The 14,356-nt window shown below is 43.0% G+C and overlaps 1 pseudogene; it reads right to left on the bottom strand.

Moving 5' to 3' along the window:
• Positions 1 to 1,700: 1,700 nt before the first annotated feature.
• On the bottom strand, positions 1,701 to 3,093 carry LOC123457086 (annotated as a pseudogene).
• Positions 3,094 to 14,356: the final 11,263 nt, after the last annotated feature.

A 14,356-nucleotide genomic window follows, 5' to 3' on the forward strand; every position in this document is an offset into this window, starting at 1 on the left:
GCTTCCCCTCACACTGGTGCTCTCCGCAACTCAGGAAACGTGAAGGGAGAGCAGCAGTGGGCAACGGAGGAGCAGACCAGGAGGAGCAGACCATGAGGTGAGCAGCGATAGAACCAGAGTGGGGTATGGTAGATCAATTTTTAGCTGTCTTAGGAACCTCCACACTGATTTCCACAATGGCTGGAACAGACTGCATTTCCACCAGCAGTGTAGAAGGATTCCTCTTTTTCCACATCCGTGCCAGCATTTATGATCATTTGTTTTCATGATGGTAGACAATCTGACAGGAGTGAGATGGAATCTCAATGTAGTTTTAATCTGCATTTCCCTGATGACTAGGGATGTAGAACATTTTTTTAGATGCCATCGTATTTCTTCTTTTGAGGACTTTCTATTTAGCTCTGTAGCCCATTTTTTTTGTTAAAGAAACACAACCTGAAGTCTATATCATCACTTAACAGTTACCCAGGGGTTTAAAGTGTGTCCATCTCAACATCACGTTTTTGGGATTTGGGTTCCACACAAATACAGACAAGACTTTTGGGAGGAGGGGCACAGCAGGAGTGTATTTCAATCCTTTTTCAAAGAAAAGGCAGTAGAGCATTCTGAGACATTGAAAATCTGTGCAAATTGGGTTTTAAAATAAGCACTGTACTGTGACCACTTACAAAAAGGCCAAGAGAAAGACATTGGTAAATAAGAGCTTTTTATTTTCTGGTATGAGATGAGAAAGGAAGGTTTCCTATTTTGGAAGTTCCCAGTTCTAGTAACATCTGATATTTAAAGGGGAGCATAATCCAATTTTGAATTATTTCTCATTCAAAAAAAATGCTAGAACCCCTGTGAATAGAACATGAAGGGGATGATCATTCCTGAGCCCTGTCCTACATGCCATAGCACAGTAACAGAAGAGAAAACAAGGTCAGAGTAGTGGCTTATGTTACATGGAAAGAAAAGCCCTAGTTCACATTCAGTACTATTAAAGCCAAATGACTGGGAGGACCACAGGTTTCACAGACCTGTTGAAAGTGGAATCAATAGGCACAGCAGGTAGAAAGTCTGGAGGTTTTTAATATAGTTGGAAACAACATGACAAAACTTTAATTTTAGTAGGAAAATTTTTTAAGAGAAATAAAAATCAAATGCCAGTCATAAAAAATGCCATGCCATTGTGGCAACGTGGTAGCATAAAAAAATTGCCAAAGCACACCAGGCTAACCAACAGGTCTTGCCAGGAGGTGCCTCTGTGCATGTTCAAGGGTTGTAGGAACTGACAGAACTGACAACCCAGTACTACTTCTAAGGGAATGAAGTGCACAACCCTGGTGTATTGATCTAGAAGGATGTCCAGAGTGGAAGCAGAAGCTTCAGTGTGTCTATAGTGTCTTGGAACCTGCTTGGACTTAAGGATAGAAGAGCCAGACTCTCTCTAGAGATGGGGTGGACAAATCTAACCCATACTACATGCACTAGTCCTGGACATCCTACAGGTCATGCAAGGCAGAAAAAGGGGAGCTGGATAGGGAAGAAGGGGGTCACTTCAACTTCAAAAGTCTTAATTTATATTTTAACTTCAAACATTTTCAATGCCTCAGATACAATTTAATCTTAAGTCTTTAAAGGCACCCTTAAACAAAAAAAATATACTTTATTTTAAAATTTCCTCCTTTTCTTAGTCAGTCTGCACCCCAAGATCCATTTTACCCTGATGTAGAGTCCACAAACTTCATCAGACCATCTGTGCTCATGGACTTGGGCCTTTCTAATTGGAAGCCCAGGACTCAGGTTCAGGTGAGTTGTGCCAGCACACCCAGTGCCCATGACACCCCAAACAAGAGTGTGTAGTAATTCATCTCCATCATGGCTAAGTACTGGAGTCGTACTCCACTGTGAGCATCTACATTGGACCAAGGATTCTTAGCCTTTTCTTGCTCTAGTAGGATATTGGATACAATCTTGTAAAGTTGAGCAGCTAGCTAAACAGGGGGTCATTAGGCAGGTGTTTAAGAGCAAACTCTCACTGACATGAATACTGCGGATCCCTCTTTCTTAGTACTGCATGGCCATAGCCTGGGACAACCCGCTCTGAGTTAAGTGTATTCCAGATGTAGTCTGGTAACTTTTCATCTGACACATCTTTACCAACTTCCTACTGTAGTTCTGTTAGCCAGAAGAGTACTTCCTGATTTGCCAGTCCATGCAGAGGCCCTGCTAGTCCATTCACAACTGCTGCAAAGGACAGTTATGGGTCTGAAAGGGCACTGCCCACCAAGTGGCTGGTATGGGCACTTACATTGCCAACTTCATGGTCGCTGTGGATGGTGAGGTACAAACGCATGAGCTCAGTGAACTGGGCATCAGTATAGCCTGACATGTTGGTTTCTGGGACCAGTCCAACTCTGAGTCAATGGTCCCAGTACTGTTTCCTTACCAGTAAACATCCAGTACATTTTTGCTGAACACATGATAGCTCGGCAATCAGGTACATACAGTCATCATAAATCTACTCCCAGTACCTGGTTCGGCGGACACCCTCAGAATATGCCTGGGCAAAATTACTTTCAATGATGAGGGCTATAATGGCTGCACTGAACTGAGACATTGGGTGTAGGTTGTTAAGAAATTTGTCCAGCATAGTGACCAGATGAGAATGCAGAGCTGCTCTTTTTGCCCACTCCTGTGAGACCAAGGTACCTGTTCCTTTGTTGGTATTTGACCAGTTATCAGCAGCCAAAATAAACCTTCAGGCAGATGTTCTTCTCCACCCTTAGCCTTTGGTAGCAGGTTCTGACATTCAGGTATACTGTGGCCACGGAAACGGATACCCTCATCAGGATCAAGAACTGAAGTTTCATATACCAGTCCCTTCCTGCCTCTCATGCCACCATACATCATGTCCACAGTGAGTTGGCCCACCACTGTCTTGCTATGTTGTTGCCTGAGGGTCTTAATTCTGGTCTGCTCTTCAGGTATCAGATTGGCCAGCACATCTTTCAAATTCATGGAAGAAGCACTGGTATGATGGGAAGCAAGAACAAGGCAGGATGCGTTCTTGGCTCTTCAGAGCTGGGGTGCCACAGTGAGTAAAGCCATAGCAGGTGGGATCCAGCAGGGAGGGAAGAAAGGGAGAGAGCTGTGGCAAGAACAGGAGTGGTGGCCGCTGCAACCTGAGATGGTGCCAAGCCATGGACAAGGCTGAAAGGAAGTGTCTGAGGGCCCATAGTCCATTTTTTAATTGGCTTGTTTGATTTCTTATTATTTAATTTTTTGAGTTCTTTGTGTATCCTAGATATTAATCCTCTATCAGATATATAGCTGGCAAAGATTTTTTCCCATTCTGTAGATTGCCTCTTTGCTTTATTCACAGTGCCCTTGGCCATGCAAAATCTCTATAATTTCATGAGTTCCCAGTGGTTAACCTGTGGTTTTATTGCCTGAGTAATTGGGGTTATATTCAGAAAGTCTTTGCCAAGACCAGTAGGTTGAAGGGTTTCCCCTACTTTTTTTCCTAGCAGTTTCAGAGTTTCTGGTCTGTTGTTAAGGTCTTTAATCAATTTGGACTTAATTCTTGTGCATGCAGAGAGAGGAGAATGTATTTTCATCCTTCTACAGATAAATATCCAGTTTACCCAGCACCATTTGCTGAAGAGGCTGTCTTTTCTCCAATGAGTATTTTTGGCATTTTTATCGAATGCCAGGTGGCTATAGCTACCTGGACTTACATCTGAGTCCTCTATTCTGCTCCACTGATCTGCATGTCTGCTTTTGTACCAGTACCATGCTGTTTTTGTTACTATGGCTCTGTAATATAGGGTAAAATCAGGTATGGTGATACTACCAGACTTATTTTTGTTGCTCAGTATTATTTTAGGTATTTAAGGTTTTTTGTGATTCCAAATTAATTTTTGGATTGCTTTTTCTATTTCTTTGAAGAATGTCATTGTAATTTTGATGGGGTTGCATTAAATGTGTAAATTGCTTTTGGTAAGGTTGCCATTTTCACAATATTGTTTCTTCTGATCCAGGAACAAGGGAGGATGTTTTTCCATTTCCTAGTGTCTTCTGCAATTCCTCGCTTGAGTGTTTTATAGTTTTCCTTGTAGAGATTATTTCCTTCCTTGGTTAGGTTTATTTCAAGGTACTTTATTTTCTTTGATGCAATTGTGAATGGAGTGATTCTCTGATTTCATCCTCTGTGTGTTTGTTGTTAGCGTATAGGAAGACTACTGATTTGTGTTGTATTTATTTTGTATCCTGCCATATGGCTGTAGGTGTTTATCAGGTCTAACAGTTTGCTGGTAGAGTCTTTAGGATCCTTTAAGAAGTGACCAGTATTGAATGTAGCAGGGTGGTATTATAATGTGTATGGATTTGTCACCAGCAGTTCAAATAGGATAAGATTTACTATAGAATGTGTATGGAAATGACAAGCAGAGATTTTGAGAGGGAAGTGCTATAATTTGTGGAGTGAGATGATCAGCAGGGAATATAGTAGACAGGGTTCCTGTATTAAGTGAGATGCCATGACCAGCATTGGATGTAGGAAGCAAATGTTTCAAAATATATAGAGGAAAGATTCACAGAGAATGAAGGACATGGCATCTGTAGACTGGGTTGTAGTCTACCAGTAATAATGTAAAAATAGGGTACACTAGTCTGTGGAGTGGTCATAGAGTAGTGAGTAATGGAAAACATTTCCATGGAATGTGGATAGAAATGACAGTAGGGAGTGTGGTGGGAAGAAGTTTTAAGTCTTGAGTTGAGATTGAACATCTGTGAATGAAGGAAGATGTCTGTTTAGAGTATAGGATTTATAAGAAGAAGTGAGTATGTGGAGGAGCATGCTATAGACACTGTAGTAGAGCACCCATTTGTGAATGTTTGGGAAACAAAAGGCTTTATAGATTCTGGGGCATAATAACAGTAGTTGAATATTGGAAGTAGTTAGAGTACACTGTCATTTCAACCATCATGTAATGTAGGAGAAAGGTGAGGTGAGATGAACTACAATGAGTTCTTAAGGAAGAACTTGTTGACTTTGGAAAAAGTAATAAGCAGCGTATGTATGAGGAGGTTATTTTAGAGTCAGGTGTGGATTGACCAACAGGGAGTATAAGAGGACTGTGGGAAATGAGGGAGTGTTGGTATGAGATATAGACTGTTTGCCTAAGATGAGGATCTATACAGCATGGAGAGTAATCCAAGCAATGTGTGCTTTAGGTATGTGCTATAGTCTATGGACTCAGTGATGTTCATTGAGAGTAGGAAGGATTGACTATTAAGTATTTAAGTGGGTAGTGGCAATAGGGGAAGGGTGTTGTAGACTGTAGTGAGTGAGAACAGGAGGAGGGCACTGTGGACGAGGAGTAACACCTGTCTGAGATGTGAGGAGTGAATATGGAAGTACAGATCTGTGCACCATGGGGAGTAATGAAATGACCTAAGTGGGGAAGAGATTTCTATACAGTGGTATGTGTTCACCAGCCATGACTGTAGATAGAGAGGTCTGTGGAGTGTAAAGATATGCAATTAATACATTAAAATTGCTCTGCATATTGATGAATAATTAAGGGTATTTAATAGAGGAGGAACATTCAGTCCACTATCAGGTGGGCTGACACAATGACTATACTAGCTGAGTCTATAGACTGTGGTTATGGTCACCAGAATGAAGGTAGAAAGAGTGCAGCGTGTAATGTAGAGGGCACTGCAGAGTAGTGAGTGTTGGAAAAGAACCATGTGGACTGTTTACTGTGGTCAACAGCACTGAATGTACGAAAAAAGTACTGGAAGCTTCATGGTTATATGATAGCTATAAGTGGGCCATGCAAGCAATGTACTGGGGTAGTGATATAAAGATGTAAGTGGAGGCAAGAACACTCTAAACTGTGGACATGGGTGGCTAGTAGTGAATGTAGGCTAAAGATGCTATAAACTGTGGGGCTGTCTGAGTGCTGTCCATGTGAGAAGGGGTCCCTGTACTCAGGGAGTGTAATAGATTCAAGAGGGAAAGTAAGACATTGTAAACTGTGGTTTCCAGTAGTGAATGTCAGATAAATATATTGAAAACTGTTGGGTTGTGTGAATGCTGTAAGTGTGATGAGGGCCCTGTACTCAGGAAGTGTAATAGAAGCAAGTGGGAAAGGAGGACACTGTAAACTGTGGGCTCATGTTTCCAGTAGTAAGGGTTGGATGTAGGAACTGCACATGGAGTAATATGCATATGAAAAAGAATGATGTGGTCTGTGCTAAGCAATGAAAGGTAATGAGTGTGTGTGTGTGTGTTTAACATAGTGAACATGGTAGGAATGTCCTGCAGGCAGTGATGACTAATGAAAACCATTGAATGTGGATGGAAGGTGGTGTTAACTGACGGGAAAGACGAGCAGAATTGAATGTAGGATGACGACCTAAAAGACAGTGGGCAAAAATGAATGGCAGTGTTTTGGGTGGAGGGCTATGCCCTCTCTTGAAGGGGATGACTAGCAGCCAATATAGTAGGAGGGTCCTATACTTCCTTTGATTTTAGGGTCCTATTCCCTATTTGACACTTATTACAAAAGGAAAAAAAAAACAATTTGAAGCACCCTTCTTTCATGTTCACACTTTATAATAAAGTAAACAGGGCCCTGCACCAGCCTCTGTCAGACAAACAAACCCAAAGTCTAGTGGGTCCTTCTAGTCACAGGTTGTCATTACTCCTAACATTGTATAGCTGCCTCCTAGTATATTCATTCACTGACGATCACACCATCACATGATGTATATCACCTTCTTTGAATTTTCAATACTTTTCATTGTTTTGATTTTCTATATGGCTGTGCTTCAGCAACACCCTCCTAAATTCAATGCTGAGCAACCCACTCTAACAACCTACAGAACCCTCAGTATATTCTCCTCTGACTCAACCCCCAAGTCTACACACCCCTCTTCTCACACCCATGGATTCTCATGGTTTCCTGCAATCCACATGACCTTCCTCTTATAGTCACTGCTCATCACCCCATGTATAGCGTAAAAGACACTTCTGTCTTCACTGCTAGTCACCACTCCAAACACTCTACAGGGCCCCTTTCTAAATTCACTATAGTTCATTACTCCCATTAGACTGCAGAGGCCTTCCTCCAAAATTCACTAGTGGTCGTTTCTCCCAACAGGATTTACCTCTCTTCCCACATATGCAGCCGGAGTTGGGGAGCTTTCTTCTAGGATGATGAGTCCCTTTCTTTTCCCGGTTACAAACCTCCAGAAGTGCTTTTTTTCTGGTTTTATGGCTTTGCATGCTCTTTTGGGGCCCAAGAGGGGAGCTGAATGCAGCATTAATTCTCATGAATGAGGGATCAAGGGCTACTCTTGACCATCTCTGGCTCCAATGGAAGTTTGTTCCTCCTTCTGTTTCTGCTTGGCAGCCACGTGACAGTGTCAGGAAAGCTGGAATTGCTAGCATATTTGTATTTGTTGTTGTGTTTTTATGTCTTATTCTTGTCTTCTGAGATATTGGTCAAAATCAGTCTGTTGAAAGATGTTCTTCGGAATTGATTAAAAGGCACTTTAAAGATTTTAAGAAAAAGTCATTAGAATTGGGTGGCCAAGATTTTCTGGAAAAATACTTACTGTTCAATTGATTGGAAAGCATTTAACATAGGTGGCCACCAGAGGATACCTATAGCTTATCATTAATTACTCTGTTTAAAAACAGATTCTCTACTCTCCGAGTCACACAATTCAGGTCCTTACATCATCGCATAGTGCTATCCCATGGAAGATCTCCTGCTTGACTCCATTCCTCTAAAAGCAATTCCATTCTTAACAGTAAACCTAATTGTTATTTAAGACAGGTTCTCTATCAAAATGAAGAATAAGTGTAGCACTTGGGAAGCAGAGGTAGGAGGATCACTGAGATTTTGAGACCACCCTAAGACTACATAGTGAATTTCAGGTAATCCTGGGCTAGAGCAAGACCCTACCTCAAAAAACCAAAAACAAAACAAAGAAGAAGAAATCACCACACTTTACATGTTTCTGAGGCCTCGGCCATCTTCCAACCTGCAGGACACCTTTTGCCGCTCTCTTTATACAAGCAGCAGTTCTCAACCAACTCTCAACCAATGCCTTTTAACCCTCCTGAACACTTGGGGCCTCTTCCCCCATCCTGCTGCTCTGACAGGCAGATAAAGAGAAGGCCCTTGGGGAGGACCTAAGCTTGTAATAAACCTGGGGGACTTTAGAGAAGTAGGACTACATTTAAGTCTTCAATCTATTTTCTACAATCCTCCCCTTTTCAACAAAACTGTGACACAATACTGAAAACAAAGCCATCAGAAAATGAGCAGGCCCTTCTTAAAACTCCATACTTCCTGGTTTGCCTGTACACTCTGCCTTACAGTTTGAATAAGTCTGGAATTTTTTTTAATTATTTATTTATTTATTTATTTGAGAGCGACAGACACAGAGAGAAAGACAGATAGAAGGAGAGAGAGGAATGGGCGCGCCAGGGCTTCCAGCCTCTGCAAACGAACTCCAGATGCGTGTGCCCCCTTGTGCATCTGGCTAACGTGGGTCCTAGGGAACCGAGCCTCGAACCGGGGTCCTTAGGCTTCACAGGCAAGCGCTTAACCACTAAGCCATCTCTCCAGCCCAAGTCTGGAATTTTTTAAAGACCAAAAGGAATTATGTATACTAACTCATGTCATTCCCCAGGTTTACTTATATGATGGAACATCTGGCAGAGAACATATGGGCATAGTCACCATTTTATGGGAACAGCCAAGAGAGCTGCTCTGATACTACAAGAACCCACTGCTCACTGAGCACCACTCTGTCAACTCAGTGAGGAGAATTGTTTGAAATGAGCACTGGTGGCTGGACAGCTGACTCCATGATGAAAGGTACTTGCTTAAAAAGCCTGAATAGTCTGGGTTTGATTTCCCAATACCAATATAACGCTATATTCACAAAGTGGTGCATGCATCTGGAATACCTACATAAGCCAGAAACACAAGGTGACACATGCTTCTGGAGTTGATTGCAGTGGATGAAGGCCATGGCATGTCCATTCTTCCTCTTTCATCTGCTTCTCTCTTGCTCTCAATTAAGAAAATAAAAGAAAGAAAGGATCAAAAGAATGAAGGCAGGAAGGGAAGAAAGGAAGAAAGAAAGAAAGAAAGAAAGAAAGAAAGAAAGAAGGAAGGAAGGAAGGAAGGAAGGAAGGAAGGAAGGAAGGAAAGAAAGAAAGAAAGAAAGAAAGAAAGAAAGAAAGAAAGAAAGAAAGAATCTTTATGTAAAAAACTGAAAACACTCATCTGGAGAGATGGCTTAGTGGTTAAGACACTTGCTCTCAAAGCCTAAGGATCCAAGTTTGATTTGTCAGTACTCACCTCAACTGGATACACAAGATGGAGCACATGTCTGTAGTTCATTTCCACTGGCTAGAGACCCTGGTATGCTCATTCCCTCTCCCTCCCTCTCTCTCACCCTATGCCTCTCTCTTTCCTGGCAAATAAATAAATAAAATTAAATAAAAACATGAAAACACAAATTACTGACACAAACTGCCCCCACTCTGTGGGAAGCCTCATATTTACTACACTCTTTTCCTTTTGATGTTGGATGCACATTAAGTTTCTTAAACACACACACACACACACACACACACACACACACACACACACACACACAATGTCTCAGAGAAAGAGGCACAGAGAGAGAGAGAGAGAGAGAGAGAGAGAGAGAGATCCTCTAGTCCTTGAAAACAAACTCCATATGCATGGGCCCCCTTGTGTACCTTACTTAAGTGTGTCCTGGAGAATTAAACCAGGATCCCTTGGATTTACAGGCAAACACTTTATCCCCTAAGCCATCTCTCTAGCCCCCAGCTTCAGTTTCTTAAGAATGTAGAGATCCAGGTTATTGACCCAGGCTTAGTACTCAGAGTAGCATTTTAGATTCTGTGGAACTATTAGATGTGTGTTGAGGATGCTGTTTTCTCTGTGAGGATGTCTAAAATTGTGTGCAGATGTATCAGAGTGGCATTGATTGTCATGAATGGATGTGTGAGATTGTGCACTGACATGGGGTGGACTAAATATGTGGGTGTTAGTGTGAGGGCCATGTAGGCCTCTGCAGACCTGTGTGAGGATTGAAGATGGTGTAATGTGACGTTATTTGTATGTGTTTTGTGGGTGTACATGGATGTGCATGGTTATGCATAAGTTTGGAGTGCCCACGCGTGAATGACTATGTACTATTTAGAGGTGTACACGTATGTGTGTAAGGTCATCCTGAGACTATAGTGAATTCCAATTCAGCCTGGGTTAGAGCAAGATACTAACTAGAAATAAACAACAACAAATAGAATAACTAGAGGGCTTTATATGCAGAGGAAAACATCTTCCATGTTCTTACACATTTGAAGACATCAAAAAGGTGTTGACACAAGTCTGAGCCACCAGAACCCCAGGATGTTTCTAGCAGGAACCTTGGTACCTGTTGTGGTTTGATTTGGGTGACCCCACACATTTATGTGGTCTTAATGCTAGGTCCTCAGATGATGGAAACTTGGAAATTCCAGTCTCCTGGAAGTAATGTATTGTTGGGCTCAGATTTATGGGTGTTCTAGCCAGATTCCCCTTAACAGTGTGTGATACATGCTTCTACTGTCATTATCCACCTGAGGTTGGCCAGGAGGTGAGGTCCAGCCTCTGGTCATGCCATAAATTTCCACTGCCATCATGGAGGATGACTCTGTTCTACAGAAACCCAGAAGAGCTCCTGTGGTCCCCATATCAGATGGTTTTATGGCTGTTGGGTGTGGGATAAAGTGACAAGTCAAATGGGAGGCCTCTCCAGCACAGGTAGCCTGCAAAGATGGTGTGATGTGTCAGTTGTCCACATGTCCACCCTTCCCCTTGTAAAACTCTCTGTGCTGTGAGGTTCTCAGACCTCTTACTGCTGAGGGAGTTCCCCATTAGGATCTAGGATCTATGTATTAATGATCCTTTGAGGGGTCCTTTCTTTTTCAAATAAAGGTGCTGTAACAGATGTTACCACAAACTCATGTCCTGGATGCTTGGTTCCAGCTGATGACAGTTTCAGAGGTGGAGCCTTGCTGGACGAAGTAGTTGTTGGGGGTGGGATTAGGGGTTTCATAGTCAGCTCCCTCTTTGCCAGAACTTGAGCTCATCTTGCTCTCCTGGTGCTGTGTTCCATCTACTGCGGCAAAGGTGATGTCCAGCCTCTGGCCATGACATGTTTTCCCTTCCATCATGAAGATTACCCTCAAGACTGTCAGCCAAAATAAATCTTTTCTTCCGCATGCTTTTGGTCAGGTGTTCCCACCCCCACCCCCATTCCCACCCCCACCCCCAGCATCACGAATGTAACCGCAGCACCTTTATTTGCCATTTATGTTCACTATTGTAACCTTTCAAACCTGTTGCATGACCTTGAGCCAAACACACCCAAAATATATCTGCTGACTTTTCTTCTTAAATGTTGGCCTTAATCTGGGCATTCTCCAGCTGTACACATCCCTGAAGGGCTTTCCTTAGCTCACTAGAATTAGACAGATAATAAGTGAATAAGGGGTGGAGAGATTTTTTGGGGTGTTAAGGCACTTGGTTGAAAATCTTGGTGTCCTGGGTTCAATTACCCAGTGCGCACATAAAGCCAGATACACAAAGGGCACATGGATTTGGAGTTCATCGGCAGCAGATAGAAGCCTTGTTGCACAAATGCTCACTATGTCTGCCTCTTTCTTTCTCTTCCCCCCTCAAATAAATAAAATAATATTAATATATTTTTAATTTTTTAAATATAAATGTATATACATTTAAAATATTGTATTTACTTATGTGCAAAAAGTGGGTCTAAGGTGCATGCCAGGGACTCTAGCTGCAGCAAACAAAACAACAAAAGAGCATCCCTCTCTGCATCTGATGAATGTGGGTATTGTGGAACAAAATCTGGGCAAATGCACTTTGCAGACAAGTGCCTTGGCCACTGAGCAACCTTTCCAGCCATTCACGTATGTTGCAGTCAGGTTTGCATTTCTCATAGTAATCATTCAACCAAGGGCACCTTGTAGGGGGAAGAAGGCTTAATTTGGCTTACTGACTTGTGAGGAAGCTCCATGATGTCAGGAGAAAATGATGGCATGTGTATAGGTTGGACATCACCCCCTGCCCAGCATAAGGTGACCAATAGCAACAAAATTGTGTACCAAACACAAGCAAGGGGAACCATGACCTGACCGCCCTGGGACAAAAGAAGAACTAACAGCCTTCATATGGCCCCTCACTGCCCTGAGGACAAAAGAGAACTAGCAGCCCTCATGCAGCCCCTCCCCCGAGAACAAACAGCTGGTCTGGGAGACATCACAAGAGAGATTCCGAGAAGATGCTCCAGAAGATTACGGCCAGGTGGCCCTACTTCCTCCTTCCTTGTACCCCCTCCCCCTTTTCCCCCCTTATTGCCCTACCTGCTGGTTGATTATAAAAGAGCTTAAAAATCCAACATTAAACAAGTCCTTGACAAAATCTCCGCTTGGTCTCCTTCTTCTTTCCTGCCCATTCTTTCAGGTTGCAGCCCTCCTTGACCACCCCGTGTAACATTGGCCCCGCAGGTCAGGGGCAAGTGGCGCCCAATGTGGGGCTCAAGGCACGGGTCTCGACCAGATGACTAACCATGCTGGAGATCTCCTCAGGATGCAATGAGACATTTTGAAGAGGGCCCTGCCATTTTGTCACTCGTGATTTCGGCTATGGGACACAGTAAGTCAGGGCCTTTATTTTTCATTCTTGTCTGATTTTCAGAATGGGCCAAAAGCTTAGTAAAGAGGCTCTTTTTCTTAAGGATTTAAAGAGCTCACTCAGGGAAAGAGGAATTAGAGTTAAGAAAAAGAACCTCGTTAATTTTTTTTGTTTTCATTGACAAAGTGTGTCCCTGGTTCATTATTTCTGGTCCTGATACTCATCCTGAAAAATGGCAAAAGGTCAGTAAAGACCTAAATCACCATATTCTAGAGGAGGGACCTGATTCTCTTCCCTCCACGATTTTCTCCTACTGGGGACTCATAAGAGACATAGTGGAGGACGCGCATTCAGATCCAGATAAACAACAACTCCTTTCTGTCGCTGAATACTGCCTCTGCCCTCTCTCATGCAGCATTTCTTTAGTTTCACTTTCTTCTCCTTCTGAGAAATCCCCTTGCCCGTCAGTCATTACCAATATGGGTTGTAGCTCCAATAACTCTGGTGCCCCTCGAACAATAGAAAAGTTATATCCGCCCTTACCCGAGCCTATTCCCTCCCAAACTGCTTCTCAATGTATGCCCCTCATTAACCCAGTTTTTTCAAAAAACTGTGATCCTGAGCCACTCGATCCGGGTGATGCTGCTTCTCTTGAAGATGAGGCTGCTAAATACCATAATCCCGACTGGTCTCCCGCTGCATCGCCCCCCCCCCTTTCAGGCCGCTGCCTTACCCCTCCCAGCTTTGTACACCCACTCTATTACCCACTCTGCTACCTCCAGGGGTTCACCCCTCTACCCTTACTGGTGCCAAAGAACATCTCACTAAACAGATAACTGAATTACAGAATGTGCTTAAGCTTCAAAAAGAGTTTGCTCAATTATCTACAGATTTAAGCTCTTTACAAGCTTCAATTAATGAGACCATACTTAACCCCCCCCCAAAAAAAAGACTTTATACTGTCTCTGATCCAAGACCACTAAATCGGAATGCGGACATGATTCTTCTAGAAAAGGGTGGTGTAATCCACTCAATATGAGCTTCACGCCAGAAGGCAAAAGACAGGATTGGACCAACAGAGGCTTTGAGTGGGGCCTTAGGTTATATGCCTATGGGACAGACCCTGGCCACACTTTTAAAATTAAACTTCTTAAAACACCCCCTCAATTCTCTAAATTTGGTATAGGACCAAATCCCATTCTTCATCAGCCCTCTCCCAGCCAGGCTAAAAACATACACCCCCCCCCCCCGCCAACACCACAAGCTGTTACTGATGTCACTCTATTTTGACCTACCCTACTGTTAGGATTGCCTTCATCAGCACTCGTTATTCTGACCATGGTTAACGCCTCTATAGAGGCCATACATCAGACCAATGTATCTGAATTTCAGGAATGCTGGGTTTGTTATTCACCTCGGCCCCCTTTTTCTGAAGGGATAGCCTTATATGCAGAACTAACAGTGACCATTGACACCATGGCTTTACAGTGACAACGGCAAGATGGGGTTGGCCTCACAGTCGCCCAGGTATCTGGGTGTGGGATGTGCCTCCTGTGTCCATCCATGCTTCTCCCTGTAGAGCTTCAAACAACCTGCAATCTCACTCA

This window comes from Jaculus jaculus, chromosome Y (assembly GCF_020740685.1).
Source record: "Jaculus jaculus isolate mJacJac1 chromosome Y, mJacJac1.mat.Y.cur, whole genome shotgun sequence".
Lineage (NCBI taxonomy): Eukaryota > Metazoa > Chordata > Mammalia > Rodentia > Dipodidae > Jaculus > Jaculus jaculus.